Source organism: Bos javanicus, chromosome 16 (assembly GCF_032452875.1).
Source record: "Bos javanicus breed banteng chromosome 16, ARS-OSU_banteng_1.0, whole genome shotgun sequence".
NCBI lineage: Eukaryota > Metazoa > Chordata > Mammalia > Artiodactyla > Bovidae > Bos > Bos javanicus.
The window spans coordinates 44,860,750-44,886,065 of record NC_083883.1 but is presented as its reverse complement, the minus strand read 5'-3'; the positions used below and the strand labels follow the sequence as shown (position 1 = coordinate 44,886,065).

Here is a 25,316-nt window from a genome sequence, read left to right as displayed (position 1 = left end):
TCATTCTGCTGTAAATGAGCTCTGGTTTGTGAAGGGAGGGGGCATCACTGGGGTCCAGGGAGGGCTGTGCTGGGGCATTTGCAGGTGCGGGGCACAGAGGGTGTGGCTGTGGGGAGGGCAGACTGTAGGCTCTTGGGTCCTTCCTGGTTTTTGGTCACTGTGTGTTATTCAGGTACACACGGAGGCCTGGGCCTGCTACAACAGGCTCTTGGAGGAGTTTGTGGGAGAAGTTTGGCTCCTGTAGACACTATGATAGACACCATTTCTTTTATTTTTTAATTATTTGTTCAAGTTACTAGTTGACTTGGCTGTACCAGATATTATTTGCAGCATGCGGGGTCTTCAGTTTTCATTGCGGTAAATGGGGTCTTAAGTTGTGGTGTGCAGGATCTAGTTCTCGACCAGGGATTGCGGCCAGACCCCTTGCACTGGGGGAGCAGCGTCTTAGCCACTGGACCACCAGGAAAGTCCTGGTGGATACCACTTCTTAAGTTCTAGATAAAGGGTTCCTAAACTCTTAAGGGCCAGAGTGTAAAATTTAGGCCTGTTGGAACTACTTGACTCTGCTGTTACAGCAGGTGAGTGGGAATGCCAGAGGCAATGTGTAAACCAAAAGGAGTGGCTGCGTGCCAATAAAACTTTATTTACAAAACCAGGCAGTGGGCCAGATTGGCCCATGGAGTCATTGTTTGTCAAACTCTGGTCTAGATTAAGAGGAGAGACCCAATGGAGGCTCAGAACCAGCCAAGATTACCCACCAAAAAGCACGCCTCTGACCTTGCTCCACTGGACCCACCCTCAGGAGACTTGGGGGCAGGGTGTGGCCCAGCAGAGAGTCAGTGGAGCAGTAAGCAGCCCCTAACATCCCACTGGAGAGCACTCAGCTGGCAGCACGCTTTCACACCTTTAGAGCCAGAGAAGTGTGGCCTTGGGAGGAGGCAGAGCCCTGCCCATCCTAGAATCGAGATGCAGCAGAGCCAAGAGAGATTTGGAGGCCCTCCAAGCTGGAGTCCCTAGGGATGTGGAGGGGAAAAGTGTGGAAAGAACATCCCCTTCTCTTCCAGGGTGGGAACCACTAGAGTTGAAACCTGCCAAGCTAGACTTCACCTGCAGGACTTCTCAGAGCCTTGAAGATGCTGATGGGTTTTCTGATTCTCTTGGAGGGAATATAATATTTCCCCAGACTTAGAAACAGTTTTTCAGGATCTGTCCAGATCACTTTAGAGAAGAGCTGCTTTCCTTCAACCCTCCGTTTTATAGACCTAACGGAAACCTAATGTCCAGAGAGGCTGAATGTCTTGCTCCAGGTGACACAGGAGGCTGGTGACAGTGTTGGAACGGGTGCTGACTTCCTACTCAGCCACCTTCTTCCTGGCGTGGCCTTACCCTGACCTGAAGTCACAGGTATGGGTGTCCCAGGTTGCGCTTCTGGCCACAAGAAGATGATGTTGTCCCAAGGATGCACTATATTCTTCCATCCGAAGCCCGCTCTGTCTCTGGGTTTCTTAATCTTGCACTGTTGACTTTATGGGCAGATTCATTTTGTAGCAGGCCTCCACCCATGACATGTCACCCCAGCTGTGACCACGAAAAATGTCCCCAGACCTGGCCAAATGTCCCCTGGGGGTAAAACCACTCTGGTTAAGATGCACTGAGCCAACATGTGTGGAGCCTACATTTGCTGGAGTTGTTATAAATGTTAGAAAGATTTGTGGGAGTGCAGGAGAGTTCTCAGGGCTGGGGTGGGGGTGGGGGGTGGATGGGGCAGTGGGGGAAGTGTCCCAGGCAAGTTGCTGGAAGAGTCCTGAGTGTGTAAAGCAAGATGAGGGAACAAGAGGTGGTTCAGTTCTGCATTAGGGTCAGGTGAAGACAAAGGTGAGATCCCAAATGGATGGAGGGTGCGTGCCCTATGGTCAGTGGACTTCATTGCAGCACTGGAGGGGAATGACCCTGCACGCAGCGAGTATTCTGGAAAGGTGATGAGGCTGGTGGAGGGGACAGATGAGGGGGTGCAAAAGACAGTGGGATGGAGATTGTTTCAGGAGGTGAGCCTGACAGCCAATCGGAAGTCAGCTGGAGTCCAGGCGACCTCTTGGACCTCGGCCTTGGAGGACAATGGGCTTGGGTGCAAATGTGTGCGATGGGAGGTGTGTGGAGAACATTCTGTGGGTAGTATCACCTACAGACTTTATTCTCGAAACTTTGATGTTCTGAAGCTTTTAGAGTTTTTTTTTGGGGGGCCTGATGCCTTAGAGTCCAGGGAGGAAAATTGATCCAGATGACGGACAACTGGTTCAGAATAGTCTGGGAACAGGTGTGCAGAGAGAAGGAGAAACCTGACAGGCTGAGTGGGCCTTGAACCACCGTTTGGGGTACACAAGGTATCCTATCTCACTAAAGGTTTTAATCAGCTCCTGGGTATCTGCATTAGGGCACCAGTCACACAGGGAGGGCTTGTTTCAAAGCCTGACAGGACGGACTGCCCTGGTGGTCCAGTAGCTAAGACTCTGCCCTCCCAATGCAGGGCGGCCTGCGTTTGATCCCTGGTCACAGAGCTGGAGCCCACATGCCACAACTAAGACCTGGTGCAGCCAGACTGAAAAAAAAAAAAAGGTCTAATGATTATGGAAAGGAAAGGGACTGTGCCCATGGGCGCAGGTGTTTAAGGTGATGGAGAATGTGCAGAGGGCTCTGGAGGGTCTGCCTGGTTCTGTAGTGACAGCCTTCCAGGTGAGTGGACCGTGTGGAGTAGCATGGGCACGTGTGTGAGCCAGGCTGGGGGAAGGAGCAGCTGGAGGAAGGAGGGAATGTTCCTAGAGAAGGCAGTTCTGTGGCAAAGTGGGCTGAGGTCAGTGTGGGAGCAGCCTTTGGTGCCCGTCTCAGATGTTTGTCCTTGTGATCGTGGGTGGTCTAAGCAGAACGCTAGAGACAAGGTGACTCAAACAGCAGACAGTTCTGGAGGCTGAGAAGTCCCAGGTCAGGGAGCTGGTAGCGCTGGTGTCTGGCGAGAGCCGTCTTCCTGGTTTGCAGACAGCTCTCTTGTTGTGTGCTCATGTGGCAGAGAAGAAGATCATCCCTCTCCTGTGTCTTTCATAAAGGCACTAATTATATTCACAAGGGCTCCACCCTCATGATCTAATCACCTCTCAGAGAACCAACTCCTAAAACCATCACTTTAGGGGTTAGGGTTTCTACATATGAGTTTTGGGGGGACACATTCAGTCCATAACATCTTTTTTTATTCTTTATTCCTTTTTCATTTAAATTGAAGTATAGCTGGTTTACAATGTTGTGTCAGTTTTGAGGTGTAGAACAAAGTGACTCAGATATAGCCATATATCTGAAAGAACACACTATTCTTTCTTAGGGCTTCCTAGGTGTTGCTAGTGGTAAAGAATCTGCCTGCCAATACAGGAAATGCAGGTTTGATCCCTGGGTGGGGAAGATCCCCTGGAGTAGAAAATGGCAACCCACTACAGTATTCTTACCTGGAAAATTCCGTGGACAGAGGAGCCTGGCAGGCCACAGTCCATGGGATCCCAAAGAGTTGGACACGACTGAGCACACACGCACACACACACACACACACACACAATTCTTTCTTGAATTCTTTTCCACTATAAGTCACTACAAGGTGTTGAGTATAATTCCCTGTGCTATAAATAGGTCTTTGTTTACATATTTTGTATAGTAGTGTGTATCTGTTGATCCAAACTCCTAATTTTCCCCCAACTCTTGATAACCATAAATTTGTTTTCTATGTCTGTGAATCTGTTTCTGTTTTATAAATAAGGTCACTTGTATCATTTTTTAAGATCCCACATATAAGTGATATCATATGATATTTGTCTTTGTCTGACTCGCTTCACTTAGTATAATCTCTAGGTTCATCCATGTTGCTACAAATGGCATTGTTTCATTCTTTTTATGGCTGAGTAATGTTCCACTGTATTTATGTACCACATTTTCTTCGTCCATTCCTCTGTCAATGGACCTCAGTTTCCTTGTCATAGCTATTGTGAATAATACTGCTGTGAACGTTGGGTTGCATGTGTCTTTTCAAGTCATGCTCTAGCATGACAACATCTGAACCATTTTTATGTGTATAGGTCCGTAGTGTTAAGTACATTCACAGTGTTGGGCAATTATCACCAGCATCTAGCTCCCTAACTCTTTTCATCTTGCAAAATTGAAACTGTCTCCATTAAAGAAACAAACAACTCCCTATGTCCCGCTCCCTCAGCCTTGGTCATCTGCCATCCTACTTCTTGTCTTTATGAATTTGAGGTATTCTTGTTACCTCATGCAAGTGGAATCACACAGTATATGCCTTTTCGTGACTGGCTTATTTCACTTATCATAATGTTCTCAAGGTTCATCCATGTTGTAGCCCGTGATAGGAATTCCTCCTTTTTTAAGGTCAAATGGATCTCCACGTTTCGTTCATCCAGTCATTGGTTGATGGACACTTGTGTTGCTTCCACCTTTTGCCTATTGTGAATAATGCTGCTGTGAATATCTAGGTGTACGATATCTGTTTGAGACCTTGCTTTCAATTCTTTTGGGTCTATACCCAGAAATGAAATGTTTTAGGAACCTCCATACTGTTTTCCATAGTGGCCGCACTGCTTTACATCTCCACCAATAGTACACAAGGGTTCCAATTTCTCCACATCCTTGCCAACATCCCTTCTTTTCTAATTCTTTTAACCTAAACCTTTTATGGAAGGGTAAGACACCCTGAGTAACTCATACCTTCCTTCCTGCCCAGGCATATATGTATGTTTCTTTGGGGACACCATTCTTTGTGTTTTTAAAAAATATTTGGCTACACCAGGTCTTAGGGCGAGCGGGATCTTTAGTTGTAGCATGCGAACTCTTAGTTGCAGCATGTAGGACCTAGTTCCCTGACCAGGGATTGAACCCAGGCCCCCTGCATTCGGAGCATGGAGTCTTAGCCACTGGACCATCAGAAAATCAGGGGACACCACTGATTAAAATGGGCTTTCCTTTCATAGTCTACCCTTTTGTCCTCACTGAACGCATGTGGAGATGCCCCCAGGCTTCAGTGTGGTTCTACCTTGTTCTTTTAATTGCTGTGTGATGAATGGTTCATGGTATAGATGTGACAGAGTTGTCCACCTGCCACCTGATCAGTTGAACATGATGGCAACACTCAATTTAGACTGGCAGAAAATGGCAGAGCCTCTGTAATAAGCACCTGTGTAGATGTCCTCTGTCCAGGTGCTTTTATTCTTGTGGCCCACGCTCCAGGAGCAGCGTGGCTGGCTAAGCCCTCAGCTCATTTCCCCAAAGCTGCGAGGTTCAGAGTCGACGAGCCACACTGGTGCACAACTTCCTCCCCTGCCCATCGGTAGGAGGTGCCATCTCTCTACTGACTGTGTAGAAATCTGGGGCAGGGGGTGCAAGGTGATGGATCACTTCTTAGTACTTAATTTTTTGTTTCCCTGTTTACCAAACAGGTCAGGTTTTTTTTTTTTTTTCATATAAGCTTATCACTTGCATTTAGTTTTTGTTCCTGAGTTGCTTCATCAGGTCCTCTGGCCATTTGACCATTATGCAGTAAAAGGACCAGAAGCAAATGTGACAGGCTGTTGACAGTGGTTCATTTTAGGTGCTGAAAATATGTGTCTCTTTTGTACACGTTTGAGTTACATATTTTCAAAATGAAAAAGAAAAAAAAAAAGACTAATATCTAAATGAGAGTGTTTTAGGAAGATCCGATGGGGTCAGAGAGTATGTTGTGGGCAGGGAGACCAATTTTGGAGACTCCTACACTAACTTTGCAGGTGATGATGACTTGAACCATGAGAGTGGGCGACAAATTTGGGCAACTCTGGGGGGTGGGATTTCTACCATTTGATGATAATGTGGAAAGCCAAGAAGAGGAGGAATCCAGGAAGATGAGGGGTTTGAATCTGGGTGACTGACCAGGAGAAGGACAGAACTTGGCAGAGATGTAGAGGCTGGGAGGGGGCCATGTTTGAGTCTGGCAGGGAGCTGTGTGGGATGCAGGGCAGGGTTGCCGTAAGAGTCATGCTGTTCAATGATGCCGTCGCCATAAGGGTGATGTGTCAATTTCAAGGGGAGATGCTCCCTGGAGCCGTGAGAGCAGAGAAGCCCACAGAGAGAGGAACATCTGTGATTAAGGAGAGGAGGAAAAACTGGCGAAGGAGCTGGGTGGGAGCCTTGCAGAACAGGGAGCACACTGTCACAGAAACCAGTATTTCAAGGTCAAGGTCACAGTCAGGGTTTTCAAATGCAGTTGCAAGGTAGATGCTTTTTCAGGCCATTCAATGTATTAATCAGGAGGTCCTAATGTGGAAGAGCACGTTCCCTGAAGTGTCTGGGGCCTGAAGTCAGCTTGCTGGTTTCTGCAGCCTGAGTGCACAGAGGGTGACCGAGGTCACAGGAAGTGTGGGTGGCTGCAGGAGAAGAGCCCTGGCACCCAGCTCTGTGCCATTCTGGTTTGGTTTCAATGGTGCTTCACCCATGAGTGTGGACTGAGCCGCCCTTGGGGGCTGTGCTGGGCACCTGCCACCCCAGGTGTCCCAGGGTCCTCGGGGGAGTCCGCCAGAAGCTGCCTTCCTCTTGAGAATCTCAAGTATCTCCGTGTGTGCTATTCAGCGTCTGCTCCCAAGCAGCCTCAAGGGACCAAGGGAGACATGAGTCATTTCCTGGATAGCAACCTGTCCCAGCTTCTTAGCCGTTTGAGGCCTGGCCTTTCCTTTTTAAGTCCACCTCTGTTTCCCGCCAGTGCTGCCTCCTCATGAGGTTTGTGAGGCACCTGCAGTGAGAAACAGCATATGAACACCCCCACAGGTATTCAAGTCCTCCTTATTCCAAATGAAAAATAAGAGAGATTGGCCAGGGGGTTCTAAGGAACCCAGTAGCCAAGTAAATGGTGGTATTCTGTCTCTGCCGACTTTCCAGCATGACTTCTGGGACAACAGCTCTGTGTGTGGACAGCCTTGGCCATCGGTTGGCTTAGAGATGCAGATGAGGCGGGTCCAGGGGTGGTGGTCAAACACCTTAGCTTTGTCCAGCACATGTTCCCGTAGCGTCAGAATAAAGGGACCCACTCCCCTTTTCATCACTTTTTGTGTCTCACATTTTTTTCCTTCCTTATTTTCATATAAAATGAAGCACTTTTTAAATTGTGGTAGAGTGTACATAAAATTTACCATTTTAACCATTTTTAGATTTTGTTTGTTTGTTTGTAGATTTTTTAAAATTGAAGGATGATTGCTTTACAATTCTGGTTTGATTTCTGCCATACATCAACATGAATCAGTCATAGGTGTATATATGTCCCCTTCCTCTCGAACCTCCTTCTCACCTCTCACCCTTTCCCACCCCTCTAGATTGTTAGAGAGCCCCTGTTTGAGTTCCCTGAGTCATACAGCAAGTTTCCATTGGCTATCTATTTTATATATGGTAGTGTATATGCTTCTATGCTTCCCTCGTAGCTCACTGGGTAAAGAATCTGCCTGCAGTGCAGGACACCCAGCTTCAATCCCTGGGTTGGCAAGATCCCCTGGAGAAGGAAATGGCAACCCACTCCAGTATTCTTCCTAGAGAATCCCACAGACAGAGGAGCCTGGCCTCTCCTGGGGTTGCAAGAGTCAGACACAACTTAGCGACTAAACCATCACCATGCTTCCACACTACTCCATTTTAACCATTTTTAAATGGTGGTGGCATTCAGTGCACTGTTGTACAACCATCACCATCATCCACCTTTGTAATTGGCTTTCTTCTCTTCGCATCATGTCCTCAAGGTGTGTCCACTTTGCAGTGTGTATCAAAATTTCCTTCCTTCCTTTTCTTGGCCACCCCTCGAGGTTTGTGGGATCTTAGTTCCCTGTCCAGGGATCAAACTTGCATCCTCTGCATTGCAAAGTGGGATTCTTAACCACTGGACTACCAGGGAAGTCCCCCTTTTGCACTTTAAAAGAAGGTTATGGTTCTCTGGTTCTGTGGTCAGTGGCTGGAAGATGATCTTCAGAGTTAAGATCTGCTTACCCAAATGTCATGTAGCAATAAGACCCCGATGTGGGAAAGATAGAAGGCAGGAGAAGGGGATGACAGAGGATGAGATGGTTGGATGGCATCACCGACTCAATGGACATGAGTTTGAGCAAACTCCGGGAGATGGTGAAGGACAGGGAGGCCTGGTGTGCTGCAGTCCATGGGGTCGCAAAGAGTCAGACACGACTGAGTGACTGAACAACAACAACAGTAATTATAGCCACCACCGAAACCCTGAATACACGTGTAAACGTCAGGTATTGTCTGAGCACCTACTACGTTCTGGGAACTTTTTGGCCTCTTCAGGTACACTCATTATCCTCTTTGCAGATTAGGTATTTATCATCTCATTTTTTCAGGTGAAAAATTATGGTTGCTTTCTCATGGTGTTGATTTAAAGCGATATTTCTCAGAATGTAAACACACCCAAGCTTTCTGTTTATGTAAAAGAAATGTTCTAATTCTTTCTTCCTGGTTCTTCACCTGCCTCCCCCGAAGTACTTATGGAATGTCTGCACCCACAGCTCTTTTCGTTAAGCTATGCAAGGGCAGCTGCTCTGTGGAAAGAGGGGATGTCACTTCTCCGTTCCCAGTATTTTCTGGTTCTATCCGGAAATCCAGTGGGGTGCTGGCTGAACTTAGGAGCAGGCTTTCTTTTTAAAAATTAATTATATTTATGTATTTTTGGCTGTGCTGGGTCTTTGTGCTTTGTGGGCTTTTCTCTAGTTGCGGCGAGCTGGGGCTGCTCTCTAGTGGCAGTGCTCAGTCTTATTGCAGTGACTTCTTTTGTTGCAAAGCATGGACTCTCCTGGTGCAAGGACTTCAGTAGTTGTGGCACATGAGCTCCCGGGCTCTAAAGCACAGGCTCAGTAGTTGTGCCACACGGACTTAGTTGCTCCAAGGCAGGTGGGATCTTCCTGGACCAGGGATCAAACCCATGCCCCCTGCATTGGCAGGCAGATTCTTAACCACTGGTGTGTGCTTAGTTGCTCAGTCATGTCCGACTCGTTGCGACCCCATGGACTATAGCCCGCCAGGCTCCTCTGTCCATGGGATTCTCCAGGCAAGAATACTGGAGTGGGTTGCCATGCCCTCCTCAAGGGGATCTTCCCAACCCACGGATGGAACCCAGGTCTCCCACATTGCAGGCAGATTCTTTACTGTCTGAGCCACGGGGGAAGCCCAAGCATACTGGAATTGGTAGCCTATCCCTTCTCCAGGGGATCTTCCCAACCACTGAACCACCAGGGAGGTCCCGGGCTTTCTGATCTGTCGCCTTCCATCTGGCGCCTGTGCCTGAGTCCAGACTCCTCGTCATGACATTCAAGGTCTTTGTCATCCGGACTATGTTCCCCGCCCCTCTCTCTCCCTCTCTCCAGTTACTGCTCAAAATTCCCAAATGCCATTCTAATCTCCTGACCACCCTTTGGGTCCCAAATACACCTCCTCACTTCTGTTTGTGACGGGGGAAGGGTTCTCTCACAGCAAGGGTGGTGTCTGTCTGCTTCTTCCCTCAGCTCACCCTTGCTACTAAAATCCCAGCCTTGGTCAGAACCCCTCAAAGGGGATGTCCCCGAGAGTCCCACCCCACCTCCACCCCCACCTATCTCAGCAACCCCCGAGGTCGAGCATCCTGCTTCTACTGAAGCTCTTTGAAGACATCATCTCTGCTGGGAAGCAGTGGGTACCAGGCAGTTTGCTGGCCTGTCTCCTCCCCACCACTCCCACCAGGCTCTGCCTTGTGGGACAGACCATCAAATTTACCAAATGGATCGTTAGTGGTAAGAGAAGAGCAGGGCTGTGTTAAGAAGCTCTTTACTTTTTCCTGATGGCTTAAATTTTCCTTCACCATGTGAGGAGAAAGACTACAGGAGAATGCCAGTTTGTGGATATTTAAACAGTGGCACTGAGTGACCTCTTCCCTAGCCAACCAGGCTCCTGGTGGGTACAGCAGCCATGTGTGCCATGCCCAGGTCCTCAAAGGGAGGCAGGAATGTGTTGAGGTGGGGATGCCAAGTGGGGGTCTGGTATCTTAGCCCAGGGATGCTTGGCCCCTTCTCTTCCCTGTCTGGGATCAAAGTCAAACCTGGATGTCTGGAAGAAACTTCATCAACTCAAGTGAGAGGTGGAGGGGTCTTTCTGAGAGTTTCTATCCAGTTGTCCCAGAAATGCTCCATTTCAGTTCTCAGCATCTCAGAGCCACGTCTGAGACTCTAACCCCAGTGTTAACTCCCACCACTGAGCAGTCCCTGAATAATAGCTCTATGCCTCTGGGGCTGGTGAGGGTGGGGACTGGCCCCTGGGTCCCTCTGAGAGACTAGGCCGGGCAGCAGGGTGACCAGGTACTCCGGTGAGCCAGGTCTTTACCTCCAAATGTGCTGATTTGATTTTTTAAGAAGCAGGGCCTCCTCACGGTGCTCAGCCTGTCCGGTGAAGCTGCCACTGCTGCTGCTGTCACCACTGTCGGTCCCCCTTCCGCTTCCAAAGCACAGCCCAGGCTGGTCCTTGGACCTGCAGGAGCCCAGGCTCCCTCCCTGGGGCCACTGGCTGAGCTGGTCAGTGAGGTTGCTGACTTGCTTTAGCTTCAAGACCTCCCTGGTTTGGAGACAGGACACTCTCTTTGGGAGGGGCCAGAGTGAGGCTGGAGGTGGGCAGAGGTGCACCCCAACCTCCCACCCTGCCCCGCTCCTCTGGGTGCCTTACCGGAGAAGTGTCCCCCACTGAGTACCATGGGGGAGGGGGGTGCAGCTCCCACTCAGAGCCTGAGCCCGCCCTCCTGATGGGGACCCTGGGCCAACACGAGTCTGCTGAGGCTGTGGGGCCTCCACCCTCCTGCTTCCCATTCCTATACTTCCTTTCCAGCTTCTTTGTTTATCTCTCTGTCTCTTTCCCTGCTTTCTCTCTGAGTCTCTATGTCTCTGTCTGTCTCTGTCTCTATGTCTCTCTCTTTCTCTGCTCTCTGTCTGAGTCTCTACCTCTCATTTTCTCTCTGTGTCTTTGTCTCTCTGAGTCTCTCTGTCTCTTTGTGTCTCTGTGTCTATGTCTCTCTCTTTCTCTGCTCTCTGTCTGAGTCTCTACCCCTCGTTTTCTCTCTGTGTCTTTGTCTCTCACTCTCTGTCTCTCTGTGTCTCTGTCTCTGTCCTTGTTTCTCCATTTCTCTCTCTCTCTCTGTGTCTCTGTCTCTCTTTTTGCTTCTCTGTTTCTCTCTGTCTCTCCAAATCTCTGTCCCCTAGGAGGTCCGTAAAGCCAAAGCAGGCTCTTCTCTCTTGAGACCATTGTGGCTTCTACAGGATGGGAGAACTGACCAGTGTCCTCTGCAGGGTGGGGTAGGGGAATTCAAGAGGGTGAGACAGGCCCTGTTTGTCTGGGGTTTGGACCTGCGGCCACGTTCCCCATCTGAGGTCAGCCATCTGGCCCCAGAAAGGTGCCACACATTCACTGTGAGGGAGCAGGGGGAGAGGCAGGCTTGAAACCAGTGCTTGGAGAACGTGGAGGATCTGCGGTGGGGGCGGAGGAAACCTTCCTGCACGTGCCCCCACCTTGGGGGACCTGGAGATGGGGCTGGGTGTCACTCAGCCCTCCCCCTCTCCACTGGGGGCTCCCCACGGTTTCTGCTTATGGGTCTGGGGTCACAACCAAAACCCCGGGCTCCAGGATGTCTTCTAAGAGGAGGTATGTGACTGGCTGAAGGTCCCAGATCTGCTAACAGGCAACAGTTGGGGATCAGTGCCTGGGCTGTACCTGAAGTACCCCCCGCCTCGCTGGGTACAGTCCTTGGGGGGTGGCCATGGCCCAGGCACTATCCTGGCAGATGGTCCACCAGCCCCGGCTGGAACCTGGCAAACGAGCTCTTAACTCTTCGCTGGTAAGTTTCTGTTAGTTTCATGACAAGTTGCTTGGGGACAAGAGAGCTGGTTGTTGCTAGAAGGGGATCTAGGAAGGGGGATGAGGTGAGTCTGCCCCTGCAGGCTGGCCAGGATTCTGGAACGTGCTTTGGGCACTGAAGTGGCACACTGCCCACCTGGGACTGTGTGCCCCGCTTCCTCTGAGGCTCCAGCCTTGCTCTGCCGGGGGTCCCTGCGCCAGGTGGAGAGAGGGTCCCTGGGTCTTGAGGAGGATGCAGCAGCAGCAGGAGGGAGGGAATGGGTTACAAACCAGCCTTCCCTTGGGCCAGCAGCCTCCCTTCTGGAGGGCTTTTAAAAACTGGCCGATTACCTTGTAATTGTTCCCAGCAGTGAGGAGCCAGTCCAGTGTTTGTTTTGCCTTCTGTGTTCTCCCAGCCAGCGGTAACCAAGGGCCGCTTCCCCTTGGTGACGGTGGAGCTCACTCCGGCCAGGGCTGATCCAGCCGGGCGAGGGAGGCCTGGGGACCCGCAGGGCCCGGCCACTGGCAGGGAGGCTCCCTGCTCCTGGGGCACCAGCGAGCTGCCTGCACTCCGCTTCCGTCTCCCCCGGCCCGGGGATCGAGGGCTTCCCTCCTGGAGCTCCCCCATCTCTGGGCACTGGCCCGAAACATTCCAGAACTCCGCCAATCCTCCGGTAGGTGTGCGGGAGACCATGAGGCCAATACTTGCAGGCAGGCCGTGTGGGAGTGGGTCCTGGCCAGGGTTGTGGACCTGGGCCAGGGTGCTGCTAGGGGCCAGGGATGACCTTCATTCTAGATTCCGGCAGGATCCAGGGTCCTGAGCTAGTTCTGGGGGAGGTTTTTGCAGGGAGATGGAGACCTGCTGTGAAACAGCCCAGGTCGTGGAGGCCAGCCAGGGACAGCTCCGTGGCGGAGAGGACCAGGATTGATCTCGGATGGCCCGGATTCTGGTCGGGTGGGGTTGTTTGAAGTGAAAGCAAGGGCTGCAGGTGTGGCTGCAAGAAAGCATGAGGCTCCTGGAGGCTGCGGGCTGGCTTGGCTAGTCGGGGAATCGGGGCTATCTGGAGGAGCAGAGAGAGCTGGGGCGCAGAGGAGGGCCTGGAAGAGGTGTTGCCACCGCCTTGGGCTTCCCAAGACCCCAATCGACCAAGGGCTTCTAGAACGTCTGGGGCTAAGGAATCCATAGCCTGTTCTGTGTGCCCTTTGCCCTTGTGGGTCTGGCGAGGACGGGGCCCTGCCAGGCTCTGCCTGTGACTTCTGTTAAACTTGTCGGCTTCTAGATTTGTTTTCTTGGGAGTCCGTTATGTTTCAGGACTGGCTTCCTGGAACGGGCTGGACGAGCCTCTGTTTTCTTTATTTCTGATGTGTTTCCTGCCAGCCTCTGCCTTGAGGACCCAGGCCCAGCCCCCACCCACCTGGGCACACGGATCACCTGTGATAGGGCTGCTCAGAGGCAGGGGCCAGGCCCAAGACTCTGCATTTCCAACCAGCTCTCAGGCGATGCCTCAGCGGCAGACCCATGGGCTCCCCGGGAGGGGTCGGGGGGTGGGGGGCGTGACCAGATGCAGGGCACTTGGGGTGACTGGCTCCCTCGCTGCTAAAAGGATCACTTCCCAAGGAAGGAATCATCCGGCTCCGTGTGCAGGATCTTAGGTAGGTCTGGTTTTCCATTTGGGGGCCTGGAGAAGAAGTGCTGTCAGTCAAGATCGGGGTACCTGGGGGGTGGGCAGGGCATAGCACTTCTGCCCTGGTGCTCTGCCCAAGCACCTCTGTCTGACTTTCACAAGGATTTCTTCTACCAACCCAGCTGCCGATACTATTTAACCTCAGTGATTCATTGAAGTGCTTTTCAAGGGAAGGCGTGCTACAGAAACGTGGGTCCCAGAGGCTTGTTTTGTTGGCAGGTCTTGCCGCCTCAGCAGAAAAGAGGTGCTTTTGATATGGGAACGGAAACTTGGGACAGCCTTAGAAACACGCAGTGTGTTGGGTGGGAGGGGACCATGGTCCTCCTCTGTTACAGGATGGCACTGCCCCGGGGCTGGCTGCCCCAGCTGGGCGCCAGGGAGGGGTCCCCACACCTGGGTCTGTGGTCTTGTGCCCCCATAGTTGTGACGAGGCTGCCTTCCTTGACACTGAGGTGTGGGGGACACGTCCCCCGCTCCCCGTGTTGCCTGTGAAGGTGACATGCTGCTGCTATGATTTTATGGAAGGTCCAGCTTGCAGGGGAAATAGCTTTCTGAGCGTGTTCTGTCTGGAGTCGCAGTGCAGCCCTGCAGAAGCGCGCGCATGAAACGGGCATGTGCAGCCCTCACTCCTGCTAGGTACCGAGGCCCTGGTCCAGCTCCATTGGCCCTTCCTGGGCTCGCTTAATTCTGAAGTATGGCTGACAAGCTTGCTGGGCAAAGCCAGTGCCTCCATCTGGCTTCTTCCTCCCTCTGCCCCGATTGCCATCCTGGATCAGCCCATTAAATGGTTATTGGACCAATTTCCCTTTTTTCCATTTCCTCTTTCCTCCTTTTGTATCTTCAAATGTGATAAGCGGACCAGATTCACCCAGTTCCAAGTTGCTTTCCCAAGAAACTTCTCCAGACATGTCTGTCCTGGCCCTCTGGCCCCAGAGAGCACAGAGGCATGGCAGACCCACCACCACTGCCGGAACCGGCACATTGTCAGGGGAGCGGCACGGGGATGAGATGGGGGCAGACAAAACCATGGCTGACTTTGAGCGGCCTCAGCTTCAGCATCACCTGGGAGCTTCCAGTGGAGACCTCTCTGTCACCATTAGTGAGCTTGACATGGTGAGAGGCGGCCACGGAGCTGGGTCGTGGACACCCCAAGGCAGTTGTTCTCTGGGAGAGTACTGATTTTGCAGTGGAGGATGGGTGTCAGGATTCGCATGGCTGCATTCCACCCCTGGGGAGGAGATGCCTCCTCAAGAAGCCCTCCCTGCCTCCCTCCCTCTCTCCCTCCCTCTCTCCCTCCCTCCCTCCTTCTCCTCAGACCATTAAACTACACATACATGGCCACTGTGGCTCTTTATTAAGTGCTGAGCTTTTTTAAGTGTTGGCATTCCCATTTAATCCCTAAAGCAAATCAGTAGGGTTGAACAGTCATCATCCCCATGTCAACAGATGAGGAACTTGAGGCTCAGAGAGGTTGGAGCACTTGTCCAAGGTTGCCCAGCTTGTGGAGCTGAAAGTTAAACCCAGGCAGCCCGACTTCAGATTGCAGCCTTCTCCATCTTTGTCTGTTGTAGTCTTCTCCCTTTTTCCTTGATCCACCCTGTTTTAGTTCCAAGAAGTCTTCAGTAGAAGCCTCAGAGCTACCCAGATGAGGATGCCAAGGGGCTGCGCTGGGCCCGGCCTTTGGGGTCATTACGGCCCACCTTCATTGGGGTCATTATGGCCCGCCTTCATTGGGGTCATTACGGCCCGCCTTCATTGGGGTCGTCACGGCCCACCTACACTGGGGTCGTCACGGCCCACCTTCATTGGGGTCATTATGGCTAACCTACCTTTTGCATGTTCAAGAATGGGATTTTCCCCCCAATATATCCAGTATCACCAACTCAGTGGACCTGAATTTGGACAAGCTCCAGGAGATAGTGGAGGACAGGGAGCCTGGCATACTGCAGTCCATGCTACAAAGAGTCAGACACAACTTAGTGACTGAATTTCAACAATGTATCTAATATTGATAGCGTTTTTTAATTTATTTTAAAATATCTTTATTTATTTGGCTGCACTAGGTCTTAGTTGTGGCATGCAGGATCTTTAGATGAGGTTGCAAACTCTCAGTTGCAGCGTGTGGGATCTAGTTCCCTGACCAGGGATCAAACCCTGACCCCCTGCATTGGAAGCATGGAGTCAGCCACCGGATCACTGGGAAATCCCTGATACAGTTTAGACATACCTACCAAACTCACAAGAGACTGATGTATAAACCTGAGGCAGGCCACTCAGGTCGCATTAGTGTTTGCCTCTGAGAGGAGCAAATGGGAGACACCGAACCAGAGCTCAGGGAAACTGACAAGTGGCCCTCATGACTCGTGCCTCAAGTTTTGTAGCCTGATATCCCTGTTAGGCCAGGAGTAGACTGAACAAGAGCTGGAGTCATGGGCCTTGGATTAGACCACTGGGTCACTGGGCTCTGCATCTGTGTCTTCACTCACCACCACCTTTAAAGCTTAAGCAGCCTTTTGCTTAGACAAGGTATGATAGGATGTCTCCTAGGGGGTTATGGGCTTCCCAGGTGGCGCTAGTGATAAAAAGTGAAGTGAAAGTCGCTCAGTTGTGTCCAACTCTTTGCGACCCCATGGACTATTCAGTCCATGGAATTCTCCAGGCCAGAATACTGAAGTAGGTAGCCATTCTCTTCTCCAGGGGATCTCCCCAACCCAGAGATTGAACCCAGGTCTCCCGCATTGCAGGCAGATTCTTCACCAGCTGGGCCACCAGGGGAACTCTAGTGGTAAAGAATCCGCCTGCTAACATAGGAGACATAAGAGATGCAGTTTCAGTCCCTGAGTCAGGCAGATCCCCTGGAGGAGGGCATGACAACCCACTCCAGTGTTCTTTTTTTTTAATTAATTAATTTATTTTAATTGGAGACTAATTACTTTACAATATAGTGGTGGTTTTTGCCATACATTGACATGAATCAGCCATGGGTGTACATGTGTCCCCCATCCCGAACCCCCCTCTCACCTACCTCCCCATCCCATCCCTCAGGGTTGTCCCAGTGTACCGGCTTTGAGTGCCCTGTTTCATGCATTGAACTTGGATTGGTGATCATTTCACATATGGTAATATACATGTTTCAGTGCTATTCTCTCAAATCATCCCACCCTTGCCTTCTTCCACAGAGTCCAAAAGTCTGTTCTTTATAGCTGTGTCTCTTTTGCTGTCTCGCATATAGGGTCATCATTACTATCTTTCTAAATTCCATATATATGTGTTAATATACCATATTCGTGTTTTTCTTTCTGACTTACTTCACTCTGTATAATAGGCTCCAGTTTCATCCACCTCATTAGAACTGATTCAAATGTATTCTTTTTAATGGCTGAGTAATACTCCATTGTGTATATGTACCACAGCTTTCTTATTCATTCATCTGCCAATGGACATCTAGGTTGCTTCCATGTCCTGGCTATTATAAACAGTGCTGCGATGAACATTGGGGTACACGTGTCTCTTTCAATTCTGGTTTCTTCGATGTGTACGCCCAGCAATGGGATTGCTGGGTCGTATGGCAGTTCTAGTCCCAGTATTTTAAGGAATCTCCACACTGTTCTCCATAGTGGCTGTACTAGTTTGCATTCCCACCAACATTGTAAGAGGGTTCTCTTTTCTCCACACCCTCTCCAGCATTTATTGCTTGTAGACTTTTGGATAGCAGCAATTCTGACTGGTATGAAATGGTACCTCATTGTGGTTTTGATTTACTTTTCTCTGATAATGCGTGATGTTGAGCATCTTTCCATGTGTTTGTTACCCATCTATGTCTTCTCTGGAGAAATGTCTGTTTAGTTCTTTGGCCCATTTTTTGATTGGAACATTTATTTTTCTGGTATTAAGCTACACGAGCTGCTTGTATATTTTTGAGATTAATTCTTTGTCAGTTGCTTGATTCACTATTATTTTCTCCCATTCTGAAGGCTGTCTTTTCACCTTGCTCATAGTTTCCTTCATTGTGCAAAAGCTTTTAAGTTTAATTAGGTCCCATTTGTTTATTTTTGCTTTTATTTCCATTACTCTGGGAGTTGGGTCATAGAGGATCTTGCTGTGATTTATGTCAGAGCCACTCCAGTATTCTTGCCTGGAGAATCCCATGGACAGAGGAGCCTGGTGGGCTACGGTTCATAGGGTCACAAAGAGTCGGACACAACTGAAGTGACTTAGTGTGCATGCACTCACGTGGGGTTATATCTAGTTCAGGTTACACTCTGGATCCTACCACTTCCACCACTCCCCCATCCAAGCTGCGTCCTTGCATTGAGTTCCTAGCTGGTCTCTGGCTACCAACAGCCTCTTCTCAAAACAGCAGCCAAGAGAGACTCGGTTAGAAGGGAAGTCAGATTGTGTTCTCTGCATGCACAAAGCCCTCTGCTTGTTTCTCATGACACTGAAGACAAAATCTGAACTTCTTCCTTGTGACCCTCAAGACCTGGTGTGCCTGCCCTCTGCACACCTTGCACCACCTCCCTCCACAGCCTCTTCCTCCTCCTGTTCTGGCCACACCACATCTCTGTTGTTCCCCTGACCTGCCACACATGCTCAGACCTCAGGGCCTGTGCACATCCTGTTCCTTCTGCCCAGGACACCCTTCCCTTTGAATACTCACATGCTTTTCTCCTTTGCTTCCTCCAGGTCTCTGTCCATGTATCACTGTGTCAGAGAAGTCTTTCCTCACCACCTTCCCCCATCCCTTTCTCTGTCCTTGCTACTCTGCTTCATTTTTCTTTGATACTTATTACCTGGCCCCATGCTAGATATGAATTTGGGCAAACTCCAGGAGATGGTGAGGGACAGGGAGGCATGGTGAGCTGCTGTCCATGGGGTTACAGAGAGTTGGACACGACTTGGTGACTGAACAACTACAACAGTGTTCATTCATTCAGTCAAGGCTTGTTTGTTTAGCACCTGCTTTGTTTCAGACAATGTTCTAGGCATGGGGCCTCCCATCTTGAACACAATAGATAAAAACCTGTGTCCCGAAGCTCACATTGACTGTTCAGAAGATTGTTACAATGGCTATGTCTCCCTCATCAGACTGTAAGCTCCTTGAGGGCAATGATTTCTACTTCTATAGTATGTATGTTGTTCAGTTGCTAAGTCATGTCTAACTCTTTTGCAACCCCCTAGACTATAGCCCACCAGGCTCCTCTGTCCATGGGATTTCTAGGCAAGAATATTGGAGTGGGTTGCCATTTGCTTCTCCAGGGGCTCTTTCCAATCCAGGGATTGAACCTGTGTATCCTGCATTGGCACGGGGATTCTTTACCACTGAGCCATCAGGGAAGCCCTATAGTATGTATATGTATAATGTATATAGTAGGTGTCTAACAAATATTTTGGTAATGAATTCCAGCCCTAAAGCACCTGATTTGGACTTGGCTTTCCCAAATGCTCATTAGCTGAACATTTGCAGGCCACCCCTCAGTTTGGATCACTTCTGCAGTTGTCTGTCTTATAGGTTTCGTCAAGTTTTTCCAGCTTCCACCTGGGGAAGATGCTTTCTGGCAGAGTAGGTGGAACATTCTCTAGCTTTCCCAGGCGCCAGTTCCCAGTTTTGAATCATCCACTTTATTGAATTCCTTGGACTAAGGAACAAAGAAAGGGTCTCAGGAAGCTCACGCTTCCCTATGGGGGATTAGCAGGTGCTTGTGGGATGGGTGAGAAAGCAACTCAGGTATTTATGAGCACCTACTATACTTTGGCCACCTCATGCGAAGGGTTGACTCATTGGAAAAGACTCTGATGCTGGGAGGGATTGGGGGCAAGAGGAGAAGGGGACGACGGAGGATGAGATGGCTGGATGGCATCACTGACTCGATGGACGTGAGTCTGGGTGAACTCCGGGAGTTGGTGATGGACAGGGAGGCCTGGCATGCTGCGATTCATGGGGTCGCAAAGAGTCGGACATGACTGAGCGACTGATCTGATGTGATCTGATCTGACTGTATACATATATGGCTTCTCTGGTGGCTCAGTGATAAAGAATCTGCCTGCCAATGCCAGAGACATGGGTTCGATCCCTGGTCTGGGAAGATGCTCTGGAGAAGAAAATGGGAACCCACTCTAGTATTCTTGCCTGGAGAACCCCATGGACAGAGGAGCATGGCTGGCTATAGTCCATGCGGTCGCAAAGCGTCAGACAGGACTTAGTGACTGAATCAATCAAGTATATACGTATATAGGCCTAGAGCATGGCCCTTTGGGGCCCATTTTTCCGTGTTTACCAGGAGTGAATCTGGCCAAAAGGGGTTTGTGGGAGAAGGTAGCACCTGGCATGAGAAACAGGTCTCTCCAAGTCTGTGAGCTATGATCGGGAACACAGACACGGGAACACAGAAACTCCACCCATGAGAGCGGGTTTGCATGTGGCAGCAGGTCCAGTCACACTGTGCATTAGCCTGGGGCCTGCCTGGCCTGGACCAGTGCCCTGCGCTGTGGCATCATCATGGCTGGCAGGTGGGCACCAATGTCATCGATGGGGAGTGAGCAGGCGCTGAGTGGCCTTGTAACACAGTAGCCTTTGCCAGTTTGTAGTGGCCTCGGGGCGTTGAGCTGCTCCGGAAACAAGCCAGAACCTGGAACTCCGGGTGTTGTCTCTCCTCAACCTGCCTCCTTCCCAGAGTGGAGGATGTATGGATGCAGGGTCCGCATGACCTCGGTTCTAGTACATCCTCCTCCTCCAGCCAGGGGCACATGTGTGTGTGTGTCCATTTGTCTCCTTCCCGCACCACATCACAGATGCAGGCACCAGGATGCAGGCACGCATTCTGGATTCCCCCAGAAAAACTCTGTCCACAGGTGCCGTCTCAAAGCAGTGGGGCTGCCAAACCACAGCTCTGAGCTCTTTCTTTCCTAGGAAAGGAAGGGGGTAGGGTGGGGAGTGGAGAACTCAGCTCTAGAAGGCTCTTTGCTGCTCACTATGAGGCTCTTTAGCCCTGTCTCCCTGTGTAACCCTGGCTGAGGGGCCTGGTTCTGCCCACCGGGTCTCCACAAGCTCTGGGTTCATCTCTGCTCTGCGGCCCTTCCCACACCTACCTCCTGCCATGAGGATTTTGGAGAAGTGCATAGTTTTCATCCATTTGTGTTTTTTCCTTTGTTGTGACATTCACATAACAGTAACCGTTTTCAAGAGGACAGTTCCATGGCATCCAGTACCTTCACGATGCTGTGCAGCCACCACCTCTGTCCAGTTGTAAAATGTTTCACCCACCCCCCACCCCCCATAAAAGAGACCCTGACCCCTTAGCCTTCACTCCCCATTCCCCACCCCTGGCCCCTGGCAACCACCAGGCTGCTTTCTGTCTCTATGGGTTTGCTGATTCCGGCTATCCCATAGACGTGGGAGCACCGCTGTGTGACCTTTTCGATCTGCCTTCTTTCCCAGCATGAAGGATTTGAGGTCCACCCACGCTATGGCAGGTGTCATATGGCAGTCCGTTTTTCCTGTGTATGGCTGAGTGATAGTCCATTATATATGTTTTCCGTTTGTTTGTGCCATCATGCACTGATGGACATTAGGATTCATCCATTTACGGTTTTGCAACAACCATAGGACAACAGTAAGGAACTCTGAAAGAAAGGGAAGCTCATAAACTCATCACTCTAAACATAGAAACAATTTTTGCTGCTTATTTTCATCTCTTTTCACACATGTGCCTGTATACTTCTTTCTAGACTTTACTAGTAGGGCAGATACAGTTGTGTCCTTCCTTCCACTTTAGATTGTTGTTCATTCACTAAGTCATGTCCAACTCTCTGTGACCTCATGGACTGCAGCACGCCAGGCTTCCCTGTCCTTCTCTCTGAGTTTGCTCAAACTCTTGTCCATTGAGTCAGTGGGTGATGCCATCCAACCATCTCATCCTCTGTCACCTCCTTCTTCTCTTGCCCTCAATCTTCCCAGCATCAGGGTCTTTTCCAATGAGTCGGGTCTTTGCATCAGGTGGCCAAATTATTGGAGCTTCAACTTCAGCATCAGTCCTTCCAATGAATACTCAGGGTTGATTTCCTTTAAGATTGACTGGCTTGATCTCCTTGCTGTCCAAGGGACTCTCAAGAGCCTTCTCCAACACCACAGTTCAAAAGCATCAATTCTTCGATGCTCAGCCTTCTTTATGGTCCCACTCTCGCATCCGTACATGACTACTGGAAAAGCCATAGCTTTGACTACATGGACCTTTGCTGGCAAAGTGATGCCTCTGCTTTTTAATACACTGTCTAGGTTGGTCACGGCTTTTGTCCCAGGGAGCAAGTATCATTTAGTTTCGTGGCTGCAGTCGCTTAAGATAGCAGACCTTTTCCCTTGCCCCTCGTACAGTGATCCTTTCAGCTAGCATCTTGGACAGCTGTGTCCATCTCCATAGATTTGCCAGCTGGGGAGACCCCTTCCTGCCTCCTCGCCTCATCCCTCATGTGACCAGCTGGCACCATGGGAATCTGGTGCCCGGACCCTCGTGCTTGCCTGGAAGTTCAGGATGAATGCATTTGCCACCTGTGAGCCTGCTGTGGTCTCCCTTGTGGAGTTATCAGTGCAGGTGTTCAGGACTTTCCAGGCTGACAAGATTGGAGGAGGAAGGCCAATAGCCTACAAGAGGAAGTTTCTGCAGGCCATTGTATCTTTAAAGGATATTTAAGTCCCTTTTTTTCACTAACTGGCCTGTGAGGCCCAGGGATTTGCCTCTTCCTTGGCATCCTGTTGTGAAATCCTCTGTGAAATCTCATCCAGGGAACCATGATTAGGTTGCAGTAGGAGACGCACTGCCCCATTCCTTTTAGAATCTTGCCCAAGTTCATTGGCTGTGGTCCATTCAAGGTCCAGTGGACAAACCTTCAGCCCAGTGAGTGCAGAAACTTGTGAGTGCCTTCAGACCCCACAGTTCCAACAGCAGGAAGCCTGATGGTAGGTTACTTTCACATTGGATTTTCTTCTTCTAAAAATAGACAGTGGGGTGGGAGGTTCTGAGGTCCAAGATTTTGAGGGGAATGAGAGGAAAGGTGGCCGTGAACTAAATGGGAAGGCACACAGGAATTCCCTGGCAGTCCAGTAAGTAGGACTCCTTCCAATGCTTCCTTTGCAGGGGGCATGAGTTTGATCCTTGGTTAGGGAACTAAGATCCCACAGTCATGTGACACAGCTAAAAAAAGAAAAGTTACCAAAATTGTGATAATGGAATATTACATAGCTACTAAAGCATAAAGTTGATGTAGGCTGGAGCTAATATATTATGACTTAGAAAAAGCAACTTGGGTGTAGTGTGTGTGGTGTGATCCTTTGCTGTGAGTGGACAGTCCCTGCATCTGTGCTAGAGTAGGAGGGTGATATTTTATTTCTCTGTGAGCATGGATTTCTTATGAGAATGGACCTGCCTGGTAGCTCAACTGGTAAAGAAACTGCCTGAGATGCAGGACACCCTGGTTCAGTTCCTGGGACAGAAAGATGCCCTGGAAAAGGGATAGGCTACCCACTCCAGAATTCTTGGGCTTCCCTGGTGGCTCAGATGGTAAAGAATCTGCCTCCGGTGTGGGAGACCTGGTTTCGATCCTTGGGTTGGGAAGACCTCCTGGAGAAGGAACGACTACCCACTCCAGTATTCTGGCCTGGAGAATTCCATGGACAGAGGAGCCTGGCAGGCTACAGTCCATGGGATTACAAAGAGTCCAACATGACTGAGCGACTTTCAAAAAAAAAGAGCATATATAACATTTGAAATATTTCAAATCAGGACAGAACAAGAAATTTTAAAAAATAGTAGTCATCAGTCCAAGCTTGTCAGTTCTCAATGTGGATTTGAGATTCCAAAATCTTGAGCTGTAATTCCTTTAAACTAGCAGTGTCCTAATCCCTGGAGGGCTCATTAGAATGCCAACCCCACCCCCAGCATGCCTGATTCAGATTAGGGTGGGGCCTAAGCATTTGCTGTCTCTAAGGATGACACTGATCTATTGATCAGGGACCCTGCTTTGAGAACCACTCCTTCGAACCTCTGGCTTCCCTGGTGGCTCAGAGTCTGCCTGCAATGAAGGAAATGTGAGTTCATTCCCTGGGTCAGGAAGATCCCCAGAGAAGGGAATGGCAACACAATCTAGTATTCTTGCCAGGAGAACTCCATGGACAGAAGAGCCTGGTGGGGTACAGTCCATGGGCTCACAAAAGAGTCGGACACAACTTAGCGACTAAAGAACAGCCTTGTTAAAGGGAGGTGGGAGAAGGCAGGGAGTGGCAGGTATTAAACACCTACCGTGTACCCCCAGTGCTATGTGAAGTGCTTCAGCTATGCCGAATGCCACTCTTCCCTCTCCTTTTACACCCTAGGTGGTTTGAGAGCATCACCTGAGCCTACAGGTGGGATAAGCAAACACAGGCCCCTCTAGCTCTCTCAGCAGCCAACCCCTTGAATCTCTGGGAACTGATTCCTCTCACAGCCTCACATCTCTCCTTGGCCTCCCTCCTGCTTATTCCTCCTGGAGGGACATGGGGTGACCTATGGGGCCACTCTCAGAGGTTACCTTTCCCAGTTGGCACGTCCCATTGGAAGAGGCCAGAGTGTCACCTGCTCGCACTCAGGTCTCTAGGCCCTAAAGCCTGGACGTGGTCAGGCTTCGCTCTGGGGGTCCCCATGCAGGCGAGTGGAGTTGTCCCAGGCCTCCTCACAGGCCACACAGAGCTGGAGTGAACAGGTGAGCGTGTGTGCTGCAGGCGGCCAGTGCAGAGAGGACCCTTGTTTCCCTGGGGAGCCTTGTCCCAGCACTCATCCAGGGAAAGGCGAACCCCACTTCTCTTGAGGCTGGAGTGCACTCCCTGGGACCAACAGTCCACCGAGGTTTCTGGGCTTCTGCCACCATCCAGGGTGGGGCGAGGAGGGACCTGCATCCCTGAGCCTTCCCCCTTGGGCACCCATGGGCTCTCCCCTGGGAAGTGGCTGTGACACTGTCCTCCATGCTCCCTTCCTGCCCTCTTCCCACAGACACCCCTCCCCCGTCCAGTTCCTGCATGGCCCGGGTAGACCCAGTGTGATGGACCTCCCAGCCTGAGTGACGTGGGGAGTCCACTAGCCTTCCTCCTCACTGGGCATCTGCTGCTGTCTCAGAAAGCTTTCTGGAAGGTCACCGTGTGTCATTGTCACTCAGCTCCCTCCCAGGAGCAGAGCTGCTCATGTGAACGGAGCCGTTGTCATCATAACCTCAATTCGGCTGCAGCCGTGACTTTTTTTTTTTCATGATTTTTAGTCTCTGAATGAATGTGAATGCTGTTTCCCAGAGGCCAGGCTCAACTGATTCGAGCCCTTTCTGAAAGTGCCATGAGTAATCTGGGTCCTTCCGTAGGTGTTTACGGCAGGTGCATCTTTTGGTCTTTTGAGGTCAGAGGCTAGAGCTCCAGCCCGTGTGGGATTTTTCTCTCCAGAACCACTCATCAGAACTTTCCAGAAAGGTCCAATCCTTTTTGTTGATTCTGGGGGCAGATGCTGACTTTTCTAGCCCTGCTTGAGCAAGAAGACAGCTTTCATGTATCTTCCTGGGTGTCTCTCCTCAAGGCTATAGGTGCACAGAGTAGAGGTGGTAATGGCCACATAACATGGCTTTTGTCCTGTGGTTGGTGGCATGTTGGCCCAGGCTCTGTGGTCAGGCTTGCACGGAGCACACCCTCCCTGGGTGCTCCCACCA

At 50.5% G+C, this 25,316-nt stretch overlaps 1 protein-coding gene across 3 annotated transcripts in view; it reads left to right on the top strand.

Annotated features, from left to right (window-relative positions):
* The window catches only part of LOC133227823 (SPRY domain-containing SOCS box protein 1), a 134,493-nt gene that overhangs the window by 91,030 nt on the left and 18,147 nt on the right, over positions 1-25,316 (top strand). Inside the window, exon 1 of one of the 3 annotated variants that reach the window (XM_061382829.1) lies at positions 12,404-12,590. The exons of the other annotated variants lie outside the window; for them this stretch is intronic. The gene's annotated coding sequence lies outside the window, so the exon portion shown is untranslated. Of the gene's footprint in view, positions 1-12,403; positions 12,591-25,316 lie in introns of those variants that run through there. 3 annotated transcript variants of the gene reach the window in all.